At 37.0% G+C, this 17436-nt stretch overlaps 1 long non-coding RNA gene across 4 annotated transcripts; it reads left to right on the top strand.

Moving 5' to 3' along the window:
• Positions 1-903: 903 nt before the first annotated feature.
• On the top strand, positions 904-5847 carry LOC148847839 (uncharacterized). 4 transcript variants are annotated; one of them, XR_016100916.1, is made up of 5 exons: positions 904-1513; positions 1612-1728; positions 1829-2593; positions 2686-3214; positions 5231-5847. It is a non-coding gene; the product is annotated as an uncharacterized LOC148847839 (long non-coding RNA). The 4 variants fall into 4 exon arrangements; XR_016100915.1 differs by lacking the exon at positions 5231-5847 and adding an exon at positions 3592-4274 and having other exon boundaries at positions 2686-3192; XR_016100914.1 differs by lacking the exon at positions 5231-5847 and adding an exon at positions 3592-4274.
• The last annotated feature ends 11589 nt before the right edge of the window (positions 5848-17436 follow it).

Genomic DNA, 17436 nt, shown 5'->3' with positions numbered 1-17436 from the left:
TAGAGCCACCTAGCCAAGTTAAGAAACAAATAATTCAAAATTATGACGATGCAAGAGAGTTTCACCCTTAATTGTTATATCATTGACCTCATAAAGACGAAACTACTTATTTTTTAATACCAAAATAGAATAGTGATTTTGTTACACAAACTTAAATATTGCATCATAAGCTTTCTACAATGGTGAAACCTGCTCTGCATTTTAGCTGTATGAGGATGGTAGACTATCGATGAGTTAATACCGTGTCGTTGGCCAAGTTTTTTTAAAAAGATTTTCCAACAGTTCAAATAGTAAAAAAAAATATTGAACTTTTGGGGTCGACTGTTTGGTGAGCCGTTGGATCTATTACGCTTTTAAAAATGTGTTTAGAGACTATATATTAGGCAAAAAGACTAATTTCATTTGAAGCTTCCTGATCTTTTCGGGTCTTTTCATGTACATGTCTTCTCATTCCGGTTTTTATTTACCAAATGGAAAAAGACCAATTTTCGGTCTTTGGAGCTTGCCAAAGCACAGAAAACCACGTGGAAAGACTTGTTAAAAGCCACCTACATTTTTTGTTAACAATAACTTTAAATAATATTTTTAGAGAAAAAAGCCATATGCTTTATGTTAATAATCTCTCTCCTTTTTCCAAAACTTTTCTTTTTCTTTCCTTTTTAACTTGATGAAAACCCACATTTTTTAAAATCACCATGTCAAGGAAGCAACTGTTAATTAAGAGACCAAAAAAAAAGGATAAATTCTTTAAACTATCCTAATAGTTTAGCTAATTGACTTAGTGTATCCTTTTTGTTTGAAAATTGACTGAGCCTACCCCATTGTTTTTGATAATTGACTAACTCTACCCTTATTTTAATTTCCATTAGTATTCCATCAAAACCCGCATACACTTAATATCACGTGAAATTGAAATTCTTTTAAAACCCAATATTACCCATCCCTCATCCCCTTCCTCTGATCTGCACAAGAAGCGACCTACGCCTTTGACATGACCCGTATTCACCATTGCCCACTTCGGTACTTTAATGGGAAGCCTTCCAACCTAAGATAAAGCCAGAAAAAAGAGTCACGCAAGAAGCCATTAAGGGTGAAACAGTGTTTTGGGATGAGAAACAAGAGGATTGCGGGATACCAGAATTAAGTGAGCGGGATGAGAAACAGTGCGACCCCGATGAGAAAAGAAAATGCTAAGAAAATTACTCGCTTTGTTAGAGCAAAAGTCGATAATCTGCCTACTCCTCAACAGAAGAGGCTGCTGAGCGTCACCACCGGAAGCGCTGCCTCTATATTGAACCCCCACTCCTGTTATCAGCACTTGAACTCTTTGGAAGTTTGGACTCCTCTCTTTCTCTCTGCAACCCTGAGGCCTCCCTTCTATCGTCTATTTTCTCAATGGCTGCCGCAATGGTCGAAGACAACGGTTTCAAAGATGACCAACTAGGTTCCATGTCGTTGGACGACATTGTTAGGGCATCTCGTCTTTTCGACAAACGAAATTCGAGTCCTCAAAGTGGGGAAGTTTTCTGATTACCTCCTGGTTTTGGTTTCTAGGGATTTAAGGGTTTTTTTCCTTGTTGATTTTATCTTTATGTTCTTTGATTACCGAAGGAAGAGTTGCAAAGAACGAATATGGAGTTAGAATCTGTCAAGGAGAAGATCAAAGAGAACCAGGAGAAGATCAAACTCAACAAACAGCTCCCCTACCAAGTCGGTAACATTGTTGAGGTGACTTTCTATCTCTACATAAGCATTTTTCTTTTGGGCTTGCTTCGTAAATTAGATCCCGTTTTGGTGGCTTTTTATTTTTTTCTTGTTCTATCTCTAGGTATTCCATTGGCGTTGAAAAACCATTTCGGGGGATGCCCAACGACGACGCCGACAGCGAATCCGACGATCTCTAGCTCATGACGGTTAATTTCGTGTCTCAATGGTTGCTGGCTATCTCAGGACAGTTGAAATCTCTAGCAATTTCGACTTTCTGGATCCAATCTTGCGGGCGACAATTTGAAGTTCTGTCTCTAATTGCTGGCGACAATCAGCTCAAAAATATTTTCTTGCAAAACAAACACTAGGAAGTGAATTTTCTCACAAAAATTTTCCCAGTAAACAAACACATTATAACTAATGAGAAAATAAATTTTACTTTTCTCAGTCCAACTTTTTCAGCAATCAATCAGCAATCAATCAGACCCTAAAGCATCGTCTAAGCTTTCTGTTTTCCGTATTTTAATGGCGACTTGTTTGTTGATGCGGCGATTGCGGCAATTGTAAGGAGCTCAGATCTGTCCATTTCATTCGAGGAGGCTCTTACTGGTCCTCCGTTTCGCTCACATCATCCCCCACCTGATTCTGTTGTTTATTTAGCATTTCTTTAATCGAGTGCGTCTCTGTTCTTCGGATATGGTGGAATTCGTTTCATCAGCTTCTCATTTGCGGCTTTCGCTGCCTTATTATCTGGTTCTAGAAACCCTTTAAAGACAAAACCCCACCTTACACCTTTCAATCCGGTCCGAAATTAAAAATTAAAAAAAGGAAAAAAAAAATCCCGCAAAGCCAATCCATCAAGCTATTGAGCAATCAAGCAAGCTCTGTAAGTCCACCGTTTTTTATACTTCTTAGTCTCTTACTCTGTTCATACTTTCCACTTCTCGCTTCTCATTCGCTGGAATTTTGGATTTGTAGTGAAGGGTTTGAAAATGGCGATTATGGAAGCATCAACGACTGCAACGGTTGAGAATTCTGAAGAGAATAAGGGGAACTCAGAGCCATTGATTCCTAAGTTACTGGACGAGATCGCCGAGTACTGTCTTTTACATCTCCCCCACCCTTATCAGACACTGGTTCGTTTTGTGTCTTCGTCTTGGAACAGAGCCATCACGAACCCCAACTTTCTGCTTTCCAAGAAAACCCTCTCGCTCTCTTTGCTTTACACCTTCGTCTTCGCCTTTCGCAAACCGATGGGCAAGATTCAATGGCAAGCCTTGGACCCACGATCGGATCGTTGGTTCGTCTTACCTCCAATGCCTTGTGTCAAACCTATTGCCCTCCTGGCTTCGCCTGTGCATCGTTGTCACGACAGGGTGCGCTTTACGTGCTCGGCAGGATGCGCTCTGACATGGAGACATCGCTGCAAATGCTGATAACCTACAGACTGGCGCTGGTGGCTAAAATGCGTGCGGGGTTGGTGAGGTATGCTAACGAGAGTTCTAAGGTAAAATGGTCATTTTATATTTTTTCATTATAATTTAACGATCCTGGTAATGTTTAGACAATTGTAAGAAACGGTAAGAGTAGCTTCAGTCAATTTTAAACAATAACGATACATTTAATCAATTAACTAAACCATGAAGTTAGTTTAAGAAATTTATTCAGGAAACTCACTTGACCACTCAAGTTTTTAAGTTTGATTAATAGTTATTTGAGATGATATTAATGGAGCTTGTTTAACCAAATGGTCTAATGTTGGATCCTTATCACTACATTATAATTAATTAAATTTTTAGCACAAGAATACAAGATATATGGGTAGGCCTGTGATTCCTGAGACAAGACTTATTGGTGAGTTGAAGACTATTTCTTGTCTTTTAGAATCTTGAACGTGAGATGCAGAAAACAACCTATTGTGAGATGATGGAGATAAATTCTTGTTCATCCTTGACAATGAGATGGAAGCGATTCAAACCCGGGATATAGGAGGGTATCGTTTCAATGGAAGGAGGCTGTTTTTGCACCGCTGATCTCTCCTGTTTGGAAGAAAGACAAATCTCAAAAAGGTAAAATAGATGGTGGGTCTCTCTCTCTCTCTATATATATATTTTTTTGGGCCCCTTGATCAACACTTGGATCGAGCTGATCAACATTTAAGGAGGTGGGAGATAGGCCTTAATTGGCGGTTTTGCTGGTGTGGATTCGATTAACCTGGAGCAAACTTTGATGCAAGAAGAGGTAGCGATAGTGCAAAAAATGGGATTACTGCCGATGTCAATTGCCCTGCTCATCAATGGCAACTTCACTTTCTTATTTGAATTCAATTTGACTTGTTTCACCGGTTTGTGAGCTTGGATGAGTGGGTGAGACGACCTTTGGCAATCTTTCTTTAGCTCGACTCCAATTTTGACTCTAGATCCGTTTCTTCTTTAAAAGTAAGGGACAGGCTTCTATTTAGATGAAGGTCTTTGTAGGGATAGGATGGCAATTTATTTATGTTATATGGATTGATACAAATATATTCGTATAAAATTTTCAAACATGAACATGATCTCTTTATTACACATATAACATAATATGACTTGCTTAATACGAATTAATATGATTAATCTATTTAATGTTTTACTAAATGATATGTATAACCCAAATTCACACGAAATCAACACAATTAATTTATTTAAATTAAATAATTAATAAATTTAAATAATGAAATCAGCATTCAATAAGTCATTATCTAAACGAATTCATTAAAATCATTCAATATCATACTTACCTAGCTGCCATAATAGTATTTCATCCAAATATACATACATGATCATATATTTGAAACTTCAAGTTATAAATAGGTCATTTTCCAGTTAAGTGGATCAATTCGAAATTGACATGTTTATTAATTGCGTTAAATGGATTGGCACGAATTTGATACAAACACGATTAAGGTAAACTCAACCCCACTAACTTCGTGTCGTGTTAGAATTATGTTCATATGTCATGTCAAATATTGCTAGTCCTAACCCTACGTCATAGAGAACATTTTGGCTAAACTAAACTTTGGTTTGGGGCTCAAAAGAGACAAGCCCTTAAAACCCTTTTACATAACTTAAAGCATGGTTTTTAAAACCGAATCACTCAGGGGTTCGGTTACATGTTCAAACGGTCAGTCCATTTTAACAAAAAAATAAAAAATTGTCAAAATCGTTCGACCAGTTCGAGCAATTAACTGGCCGGTTCAGCGGTTTGCTGACCAAAATCAATGATTTTGGGAAAAAAAGCGGTTTTGGGGCCTTGGGGGGAAATGAAACCAGTCAGGTAATCGGTTCCTGGTTTTTCTGGTCCGACTGTCCGATCCAGTCCGGTTTTGAAAACCATGACTTAAAATCCTTAAGAAGCCCTGGGGGGTTTATCAAGTCACAGGCGCTGTTGCAATGTTGTATCTAGGTTGAAGAAATCCAGAAACTTAATTGGTGATTGTATTTGACTAATTCACAGGTTTGTGCCTCCACCATTTACTCAATGGCAGGTGCTTCATACCGACGGCAGGTGCTCATTACCTTGAACAAGAAACTATGGCAACTCTAGGCATCTTTGAAGAGGGAGGAGCGAGAGTGAGAATATGTGGTTCATCCATCGGGGTGGTTGTCTCAGAGGAAGGAGTAAGAGAACAGGAGTCTTACCTTCGCCGTTGTTTGGTTGCCGAGTTCCCGGGAAGGTGCCCATCACCAAAGGAAATGGAGAGGTGGGCAGCTTTGATGTGGGGGATTATGGTAAAGCTGATAGCTATGCAGATAGGAGGAAACAAGCTGATCTAAGATCTTAATCTTCTCGTCAGAGGCGGAAGCTACAAGGGCTCTGTTCTCCTGCAAATTTTTGTATAACGGTTCCCACTTCAATCTCACCAAATGGAGTCTAGCCGGTTGTAGCGATAGAAGGACAAATGGATTCGGGTGCTGGTGGATCAATGTCTTTGGAGTCCCGCTTCACGATTGGAGCCCGTCAGTTTTCAAAGAGATTGGAGACATAGTTGGATGATTTATCGAAGCAAACCCTTTTAAACTTTTTAGGAATAAGATAGATTCATTTGGGTTGATGGTTTGGAGTAGGTCCATTCATGATATCCCCACGTTTCTTCTGTTGGAAGTCTTAGACTCTTGCTTTTTGCTAAGATTAGCAATCGGAGATGCAACCTTCTTGACAGGGGAGTGGAATGGAGTTTTAGGCTCACAGACATTCTGTAAATTCCCAGGCAAGGACTCAACTTGGTTCTCATTAAGGTGGTATTTCTACGGTGAAGGCCACTTCACTTGAGTCCCGCTGTTTTGAACCCGCGGCTCTAGTCGACAAAACGGTTTCTCATTATCAGAGAAGACGTTGTAAGCATCGTTTTTCACTGTCCATTATGGCTAAAAGTGGTGATGGAGCTGGCGGTCCTCTAGTCGTCACCCTCCGGGATCGGTAAACCTCCAAACCATCCCTCTGCCTGTGGTGGGAGATTCAAAATTCCAAATGGCTTTTTTCTTCATAGGGGGAGAAGACGATTTTGGAGTCGGGACTAAGTTCAAAGTATCAAAAACGTGATACGCCTCGGATAGGCATGCTTATGGGAGAAAAACTAAGATAAGCTTGGTATAATGGTTTTATGAAAGAATATATTATAACTAATTATAATTTCATTAAAAACCTAGTTCTCCTATCCAACCATAAAACATGCATCGGCACAACTTTTATGTGAAAATATAATTAATAATTATTATTTATGATTCATTTCTAAAAATTATAAAAAAAATAAACATTAAATAATATATTAAAAAAATAGTTATTAAAGAAAAAATTTCAATTGTTTTGTGGACATGATAAATCATCCATAGAATTATAAAATATTCAGTCATTGTGATCAAATGTTAAAATATAATTAATTAATTTTAATTCTAAAAATATAAAAATAAAAAATAATAATTATTAAAGAAGAAATTTCAATCGGCCTGTGGATATGATAGATCATCCATAGAATTATAATATATTCAATTATTGTGAATTGTGATCAAATGATAAAATATAGTTAATTATTATTTATTTTTTAATTCTAAAAATATAAAAGATAAAAAAATATTAAAGAAGAAATTTCAATTGCTCTATGGATATGATAGATAAATCCATAGATCTAAAACATATTTAGTCTTTATAGGTAGAGAAAAAATTACATTTTCAAATTTTTTGTTAATTTATATATATTCCTCAAATATCTTCATGAAATTTCCAAAAATTTACTACTAACACAAAAACAAATTGTGATTTTGAATGTAAGAAATGTAAATCAACATAAATTTAAACATTCAAGAAAAAAAGAAATCTCAAAATATTATAAAAGATTCAAAAAGTTACTTATTTTTTCCATTATTTTTCAAAATTTGAAAAATATTTAAAAAAAATGATTCACACTTGTTTCTTGCAAACTTTTGCAAATCTAGCAATCTAGGAATGAATTTTGGAGTTTTAGAGTCATTTGGGGGTGAAAGAAAGCTTATTTCGGGGAAAAGAAGCTTGCTTTCCCCCTTTAATTTTTTTTTTCAGTTTTTAGTCGTATCTTATTCGTTGATATGCTACTAATACACCCCGATACACCCCCAATACACCTGATATGCCCTCGATACGAGTCCGATATGCATGAAAAAAGATGAAACATCTGATTTCCATGCGTATCCTGTACCGATTTTTCAAAGATACAATACGATACGCCCCATATCGGGCGTATCGTACCGAAATTTTAAACCTTGGTCGGGACACAAAGATAACAATTTGGTTCTGAACCTGACCAAGGTGGTTTCGGGTAACCCGAGCATGGTGGAGGTATTTCGGTCTTCTATAGTACATCCATCATATCCGATTTCACCTGCCCTTTCATTGGTTGGCCTAGTTCCTCTTGGAACCATCTAGCACAGGTTTGAGCCCATACTTGGGCCCATTTCTAGAGACTGTTGTGATTTGGAACCCCTGCCTATTTCTCTAGTGCAGGTTCCTCTCAATTTGGGAGTGTCCCCAAAATCTGCCCCATCTGCTCTGCCACTATTGATGCTACCAAACAACTAGTATCTGCTCAACATAGCGGAGGAAGATTCCCAACAATTGGATAAGGCAATGGGAGTGTGTGCAGATCTTAGTAGTGTCAATAGTTTGGTTGAGAAGGCTATGTGCCTCAGAAGATGCTAGGGCTAACATTTGCTGGTGGGCAGGAAGCTCTTGCCCGTGAGTGGTACAAGAACAAAGAGTTTATAGCTCCTATGTAGTTGACGTCATCAATGTGTAGCTCTATGTTAGAAGATTCAGTGGACTCAGATAATGAGGATTCAAACTGATCATCTTGTAGTCTAGATTATCTTCTAGTAGGGCTACAAGTTGGGTCGGGTTAGGTTGGGTTGAGGCTAATCCTAGCCCAACCCTAAGTTTTAAACCCCAATCCTAACATTAACCCAACCCGACCTACCCAACCCTAACCCTAACCCTAACCCTAACTAAATTCCTTCAACCCTAACCTAACCCAACCCAACCTAAAGTCAACTTCAAGTTGGACTGGGCTCGGGTTGGGCCCAACCCAACCTTCTTCCTATCCCTTAAAATCTCATAGAACTTCTTAATATCAAGTCTTAACTAAACTTTCACTACATATATTAATCCTATGTTTTATTAATATTTGTTTGTTGATGTTTTTATTGGTTCTTTAAGTGCAAAATTCAAAAAAAAAAAGTGTTTGAAATTATTATAGTTTATTATGAGTTATAGCTTATAATAGATCTTTTATGGGCAGTAAGATATGGGTGGCAAACAACAAAGAGGAGATAAAGAATAAAATATTCAAAAAACATAAAAAGTGTTATTAAGGTTTTGGTATTTCCAATTAGGATTAAGTGATTATCTTAAAAGAAATAAATGATAATATGTATTAGGGGCTATACAACTATCATGCATATAAACAAATCAATGTATGATATCATATATAACATATGTTTATATACGATATGTACTATAAAGTCGGGTTCAAGTTGGGTTAGGTTGCCTGAGGGGTCAACCCTAACCCAATCCAAAGTAAAGTTGGGTTCATAAATTTCAACCCTAACCCTAACCCAAGCATCAACCCAACCCAACCCAACCTAACTTTTTCGAGTTGTGCTAGGGTTGGGTTCGAGCCAACCTGGCCCAAGTTGCAGCCTTATCTTGTAAGGTAGTAGGAAATCAAAGAAGCTTTCTCAGTTTTAGGATGTAAAAGTGGCTAGACTTCCCAGCAATTTGAGTGCCACTAGGTCCCTTGCATCTAGTGGTTCTATTTTTCACTTGGACATCATCTTTGTTTTGTCTATGTGATGTCCTCTCTTGTGAGGAGTGCTCCTGCTCTCTCTATGTACATCAGTGTTTTAAAAGTGCAAGGGTCAATTTGTGCCTGAGGTGCAAGGCGCAAGGCAAGGCATGCACCTTTTTAAGAAAGGCACAAAATTACAAAAAAAAGCTAAAAATAAAAAAAGTAAAAAAAAATCAAAAAAATGCAAAAAATTCAAAAAATATTAAACATAATGTTAATAAAAATATAAACTTAAATTAAAAAAATGATTTAAAAAACCTATTATCTAAAATTAAAATACATAAACATAATATTTAAAGTGTATTTAAATGAAAATTTGAAAATAAAAGCAAACATATAAATCATTTTCAAGCATGTAAAATCCACAATCTCTTTTTTTCCTTAATTGCATTGCCTCAAGTAGTTAATGTGATGTAAAACATATCGCATTCTTGATTCTATGAGTCGCCTTTGTACCACGCCCCTCGAGGCAGGACCGAACAAGTCTATGTTAGGATTTGAAATTCTTATTGCAATGAATGAATGAACAACATTAGCAAATAGGGGGTTCTCGAAGCAAGGTGCAAAATTTTAAAAAGGCGCACGTCTGGGTTGAGGCGCAAGGCAGTTAGGCACACACCTAGGCGCACCAGGCGTGCGCCTTTTGAAAGAGGTGCGCCTAGGACCTGGGCGAGGCGCATACCCCAAAATGCGCCTCGCCTATGCGCCTAGGCATGCCTTTTAAATCAGTAGTTTACATCTTGTATGCTCTTCATTTTTGTTTATAAATTATACTTCATCTTTTTCAAAAAAAAAATTATAAGGTCACAGGCTTAAAAATTGCTCTATTCATTAGGGTGGGCTGCATATTTGAGGTGAAATGATTGACAAGCAAGGAGCTAATCACTCTTAATCCTTTAGGCATCCTCTAATGGTAGATTACCTAAAGAATTGAAAGGTGAGAGGTCCTCCATGTTAGTAACTTGACAAAGCCCAAGTTCTACATTTACTTCTTGAGGCACTACCACAAGGTTAGGCTTAAGAGGAGAGGTTAGAGGAAAACCATGGTGATTGGTTGGCTAACATGGACATGCAAGTGGGTAAGCAATTGGGGTTATTCTTCTCGTGGAGTGGACAAAGAATCTTGGAGCTTTTTAAGCAGTTAGAGATAGAGAAAACATGGAAAGAGAAACCAAAGGACTCTTGGTATGGGCTTCAAGATGAAGATAGCAGGGATGAGAGGACTCCATGCATGGATCCCTTAGATGATGAAGAGGTTTGTTTTAATAGGAGTAAATGTCTTAAATATAAGACTTAAGAAGAAATTGAATAAAATGAAAAGTAGTAGTTCAAATTAGAGAGGAATCAAATTCAAAATTGGAGGTATTTTAATAAAAAAAAAAAAAATCTACACGTACCAGGCAAGTAGGTTCCTTTTACGCTTTGTTCCCAAGGCAATGTGTGGATATTTGACTGGTTGCAAATGATGTTCTTGTGACGTACATTAATAGACAGGCTAGATATAGACTAAGCTATATTTCTAATTGAATTTTGTCTTATTATGGTGCAATCAAGTCAACATTACTTATCCATTATATATATTTGGGAGAAAGACAGTTCAGCCCAGGGTCAGAATTTATAGGCACAAAGTATGTACATTGAGGTAGGTGTCAACTCAGAATTGATGTCAATTGGCAGACGGGCATTGATGGATAGAGTGTGGATTGTTGCCATTTTAAATGTTTATAGCTCTGCCGCGAAAATCAGAAATTTGCATTGGGCCTGTCCTTACTTCTCCATATATATTTCTAATGGAATTTTGTCATATGCAAGGGAGTCATTTTTCAGCATATTTACAGAGGATCTGATCTATTAGCAAATTTGGGTATTGATACGACTGTGAACGCTAGCTTTCAATCTTTTAACAATGTACTCAACCATATAAAATTGATGGTGAAAAACGATTTGAATGGCTTATCTATCCCTAAATATTTGTAATTGTTTTTTTTTTTTTTCCTTTTTCGGATTGGGATATGAGTATGAGGGAAAGATAGTATTTTCTTGGGTTTGGGGTAAGGCAGGCTAAGTCCTCTCCTGTATTTCCTTTCGCCTGATCTTCCATTATCTCAAATGGAAGTCCCTGAGTGTCAACACATCTAAATCCTTCAGAGGAAAACCCTAATTCTTTCTTCGGATTTGGTGGATGGATCCCTAGAATCGGAGAGAGGCATTAGTCAAGTGGAGAAGTTTATGAGCCTTGGGAAATTGCTTGGGGTGTCATTAGATGAATTGCAGGACGTCCAGGTTCGTGAGTGGTTCAAGTCAAAAGGTTTCAACGTGGCCGAACCGATTCAACCAATCACAGTAGACAGCTCTGTTGCAGAAAATGAGACTGAATCCTTGAGTTATAGCTCGGATTGGTAATCCGGTAGTTTGGATTACCTCCCAGGTAGCAGAATGTCAAAATACTGTAAGAGGAAGAGGCAGACGAGGCAGAGGATGATTTGCAGCCTTTTTCTTAGATCTGCTGAGGAGGCACGGTTTCCAACCTTATTCTCAGTCTAGATTTTTTAGGTCTTGTTTTCAGTTGGTTAATTTGTTTGCCCTCCTCTCGTGATAGTACTTTTGTCTTAAAGCTTTTCTCTTTGGGTGAATTTTTGGGGAAAAGTACGAATACATACGATGCAGAATTCTAAATTCCAGCCACCCCCTACGAGTAGCCCTCTCTCTCTCCCTATGAACCACATCCTGCCTGTGAATTTGGCATCAATTCACAATAGGATGCATTCCCCATGTACTTTGTGACTAGTAAATTCTGAGCTGGGCTGATCGGTACTTCTCTCTGAATTTTTGGTTCTAGCCTTTGTTGAGGCTTGAAGAGGTCTCTAAGGCCTGCCTTGTCTTGGAGCTTGGCTGTAGAGGCTTGTAGAGGCCTCATTTGTATACTTTGTGCTTTTCTTTTATGGGCTTTTAATAAAACTTTGCCTTACCTTTTCAAAAAAAAATATTTGATAATGTTTTTTAATAAAATTTTTAGGTGGACACAAGGTTCAAAATATTGTTATGTATTGGGGCCTTTTCGATACGCCCATACAGGGAGTGTATCAGGTCAGTCTATGGTTCAGAGAGTAATCGAGACTTAAATTGACCCCTCTGAACTGGTTTTAAAAAAATAAATAAAACACAAAAAAAATACCAATACAGGCTGATACACCCTATAGTAAAAGTTATTATAAAAAAGCAGTGGACATTTCATGGAAAACAAGATAGAGTGATTGAAAGACCAAACTTAATGACTATTGCTTAAATACTTATCTTAAGAAAATAATTTAGACTACTGTAGATTTTCAAGCTGCAGCGGGAATAACTTTTCACTGTATGAACTATGAACCCTATTCATCCAATCAATGGTTCAATGGAGGTGCTCTCTCTCTCTCTAGATGGAGAGAGATTTAATTAATTACTTTCCAAATTTGACTAACAACTTACACCAATTTGGAGATGAATGAAAAGACTCATTTTGGCGTACAAGAAACATGAAAGTGGTTAATGTTATTTTTGCTACCAACATTGTCTAGCCAAAGTTGGACTTACAAATATTATGTCTACAGTTTCACATGTACTATAAGGTCTTTCTTTTTCACTTTCCAAGTATTGGATTGTCTAAAGTTAGATTCTTTATGATAACAATTAGTTCCCTGCCATTAATTAAACCCTTGCACTGCTAAACACATCCTGTTCTTTAATTCCTAATATTATCTTTGTTTATGCTGCACTGATCAACCCATTAACGGAATTGTTGATAAGACCAGTAATCACAGTCGTCACAACACCATTTCAAAATCAGGTGTTTTAAAACCTTTCACATTCAAAATTTGTCAAATTTAATGCTAATTTGGCCTTTTCAAAACGATTTTCAGGAATTTGCCAACACCTACTTTCAACATATCGACTTCAATTTTGACTATATATATTCAATGTGTCAAGAAGCCGTAACAACAAAAATAGCTTTTTGAATATTTAAAAAATAAATAAAAATCACTATATTCTGCAACGTTTTAAAAAATGATTCGGAAATGGAATCGTTCTGATCACTGGTTTCTAGGTCAACAGTCTGACTGTTCGGTTTAAACGGACGGTCTATTCTGATAGTAAAATTAAAATAATTAAAAAAATAAAAAAAATGTCAAAAACCGTTGAACATGTCAGCAGTTCGATCACCCAGATCAATGATTTATTGACTTTTTTAATGATTTTTTTACCAAATTATGAGTTCCGGATAAAACAAAACTGGTTGTCTGAATGACTCCCGAGCAGAACGGTCCAACCATCTGGATCAATAACGATTCAAAAATGTTGGTATTCTGTAATCTGAGAATTCTTTTGTTTTGCTGTTTCTGCTTAACAAGAGTAGGTCACAAATGTATTTGCCATTTTGCAGATTGTAGCCTATCTTGCAGAAACCATAGAAACTAACAACGCTGCTGTTAACAAATACCACCTTACCTAGCTATCCAACATTTTACACATCATTATAGGATGTATCAAATATCAATTGTCATTGTCAACTAAGGAATGGTCACAATTCACTTGGTATCCATTATTATCGATTTGGCTTCTCATGGATCAAGTTGATGAGAATCCTACAGCCTAGCTACCCCCGCTTCCCTCATTTAAACCCTCATGATCATCTAATATTGCAGTTAGGTTTGGCCGGTCTAGGACATAATTACCAAAAACAAAATGATAGGTGGTGACAGCTAACCCATCTCCCTTTCCACTATTACTATATATATATATATATATATATATATGTTTTTATTTGTGTCCATCACCCTCCTAACTATATGGGGTGATGGGACCAGAGTTTTTGCTTGTTGTATTTCTCTGTCATTTACTTGTAAAAAGTATTTGGGAAAAATTCCGATTAGTATCGTGTGCTTTGCGTCTAGTGCCACTTTGGTCTCAGAATTTTAAAATGTGATAATTTAGTATTTTTCAAAATGTGCCAATTCAGTACCTATCGTTAACCAATTGTTAATCAGCTATTAAATAGCATTTGAAAAAGGCACAAATGCCCTTCGAGTGTTATCTAATTTTTTTTATCAGTTATTCAAACATTGACAAAAAATTAACAATCCCAAATCCCTACTTTTTCTATTCAAGAAAGTTGGGGTCATGTCTCAGTGGGTATTTTGAGCCCCAGCTTTCCTAAATAAAAGAGACAAGGATTTAGGACGATTAAATTTTTGTCAAATGTCATTTAACAGCTGGTTAACAGTAGGTACTGAATTGATACATTTTAAAAGTTTAAATACTGTATCGTTGCATTTTAAAATTCAGAAATCAAAGTGATACTAGACCCAAAATACAGGATACTAATAAAAAATTTTCCTAAAATATTTTTATTAGAAGTGCTTTGTGCGCTTTTTTGCTGATATGATAATCACGAAAGGATACATACCCCCGGCCCATATTGGGTGGATTCCACTCATGCAGTAAAAGGCCCACAGTGATGCACTTGCAACTTTGCAAGCGCTCAAAGTATAATGCATAAATTTTTCTCAAATAGGATTGGTTAAAATAACAAATCCTTTTAGAACAATGCCAATTCTATAGTACAAAAGCACATTTTAGGTATGTATTTGTACAGAAAAATATATGCACATTCGGCTGTACATATTCGACCATAAGTGCACAATTCAATCTTGGTTTGGGGTTACACCTTTCAAATTGATGGGCCAAAACATCTCTTTACAGTAGAGGATATCTTCTATATTCTTGTCTTCTAGACAATCTAGTTTGATGATGTAAACTTGAACATCGTGCAGTTCTCCTTCATCTTATTAAAATTGATAAAAATAACGGCGAACCTATGCTCTGATACCAGTTTATTGGATCAAGCGAATTTGTGATTCCGAAAACAAACAATGAAACTAACGAGATGGGAAAAAAAAAACAAATAAGCAGAACAAGAACAAGAAACTCATTAATCACACACACAAGATTCTTTACATGAAAAACCCTTTTGAAAACTTGAAGGGAAAAACTACAAAACACTAGTCTAGGAAAGCTTTCACTGTCTCTTTAATGTGAACTTACAATTTGCCTGGTCTCTACCAAAGATAATGGGAGAAGTATTTTTTAATACCCAAAATACCTCTACGCGAGGGTTTTACCTCCCTCTCCTCTCATTCAAACATAGTGAACCAAGTAGCGGCGCACCTAGATACAGGTCTACCGATGACAATCGACGGTGAAGAAAAATAGCCGACAGAATTGTCGTTTTTCCATTTTCTTACATTTTCTGAAGTTTTTTTCATATTAAGCCATTTTTCTTAGGTTATTTTAAACTTGAAACTCCCCTGTTTGATGATTTTGCAGATCTGCAATTTGGAAGAGTTTAACGGTGAAAATCTCACTGTCTAGCCACCGACAACAAGGAGGTTAGTTCGTCCAACTCCTCCCCTCCATGTTTGGTGTTTTTTTTTTTTGTTTTTTTTTTGTATGATTTTTTGTCTGATTCAAAAATATTTTGGTTTTATATGAGAAATCTGAATTTTTTTTGTTAAAAAGCATGCAAAAAAATTGCTGAACTTGAATGAATATTTGGTTGCATTTTAAGTGAAGTGATGGATAAAATTGTCATTTGTGTCAATATAAACACTTATGGGGAAAGTAGCTTACCAAACATCCCCACCCCCAATAAGTACTTAAAAACATAATAAGTGATTTGGCAAGTAGGTCACCAAACAGCCTTAAGTGGTTATTAAAATAAGTACTTCTAAAAAGTATTTGTGCAACAAGTACTTTTAACAACCACTTAATCATCAAATAGGGCCTAAGAAGATGAAACTCTTATTTTTCTCTATCACAGAGGGTGATCAACCTTGGTGTTCAATCATTTACACTGATTTACAATAGCTAATACAAGTTGACTCGACCAAGAACTACTTAATTTTCAAATGAAGGAAAACAACCCATCTTCCAATGTCTTGGGAATCCCAAATGCCTCAAGTCTATGCAATTCCAACAATCATAACAACCGATCAAGAAGACAACAAGTTGAACAATCCATAGAAAACCAAAAATATAATGTAAGGTCCATGGAAGACCAAAGGTCACAGGATCCATGACCTATTGAAGGTGAGGCTGAGGAAGCAAATGTGACAACCATGAAATAGACTTCCATATGGTATGGAGCACTACCAAGGAACACAACTATTGTGGGAACCAATTGCCTGTGAGATCGAGGATGCATGCAACAAGTTCAGAATTGCTTTAGTCTGTAGTGGCTTTTTTTGGTAAGGTTATAGTATATGGTGTGAAATTAAAGAATGTTGTACTACTCATCCTCCGAAATTCAGGGAAAAAATCTTGCCTTGGAGGGGAGAGCTCTTAGTCAAGAAGTTGTAGACCGTTTTTTGAATTCAAATGACAAGGGTGTGATCCTCTAAGAATCCAAAGATGCCGGCTTCAATGGAGGCCCAAAAGGGACAAATATAGACATGCTAATGTTAGACAGATTTTTGTATGCCCTTAGCTTCAATTTGATTTGATGTGCTTTTGTTATTTAGTGGAAATAAATAAAGTGCATGTTTGATTCATGTTGTTTGGTTTAATTCTGTGTAAAACCCTAAAACTGGACATTTATAGAGACTCGTGTTAGTTTTAAATGTTCACAGCCATTGGATAAGTCTGGGGAGATTTATCCTGCCAAGGCTGATGCTAGTATGCCACCAAGTGTTGGGATGGCCTATCTCAGCCATCAGGGTAAGACCCGAGGCACATGCAGTATGGGATTACGTGAATCTTTGAACCGGACCAGATTTCTAGTTTTGCCCTGGACCTTGGAGATAGATGGGCAAAACTGGAAAGTTACACCTAACCCATAGACTCGATTATGACACTTCACTAGGTGTTGGATCAGGCTGCCTTTGATATGCCAATCAGTGAGATCCTTAGCGGGGATCAAAACCTGGGTATGTTGGGGCAGTTTGAGAATTCATCTGAATGGGTGATCATAGTGACAGAATCAGCCACTTTGTCGGACAAAGGGTAATGATCGGGACTGCACTTTCTCTGATGGAAACCAAACTGCCGGCAGTTGATTTCAATCGTTGGAATTTTGTTTTGCAAAATTAATATATTTATATATATATATGTACGGTTTCAAATTGTTTGCAAATGGTTTTAATTCCCGGGATCCATGTGAGAGGAGAGTGAGGCACTGTTCCTTGCAGCCGAGGGAGAGGTCATCTCTTGTCGGGCAGTGCTTGATCATTAAGGGCTGAGAGGTTAAGTGTAAGACCATTGAGGATAATACCTGATGGGCTAATCTTGCACCTGCCCACAGTCCCTGGGTTTTTATAAGATGGCTTGGCCCAGGGACCACTTAA

This window comes from Nelumbo lutea, chromosome 6 (genome assembly GCF_056320005.1).
Source record: "Nelumbo lutea isolate HS-2025 chromosome 6, American lotus-T2T, whole genome shotgun sequence".
In the NCBI taxonomy this organism is placed as follows: Eukaryota; Viridiplantae; Streptophyta; class Magnoliopsida; order Proteales; family Nelumbonaceae; genus Nelumbo; species Nelumbo lutea.
The sequence above is the reverse complement of the archived record's forward strand: the minus strand, read 5'-3'. Positions and strand labels throughout refer to the sequence as shown.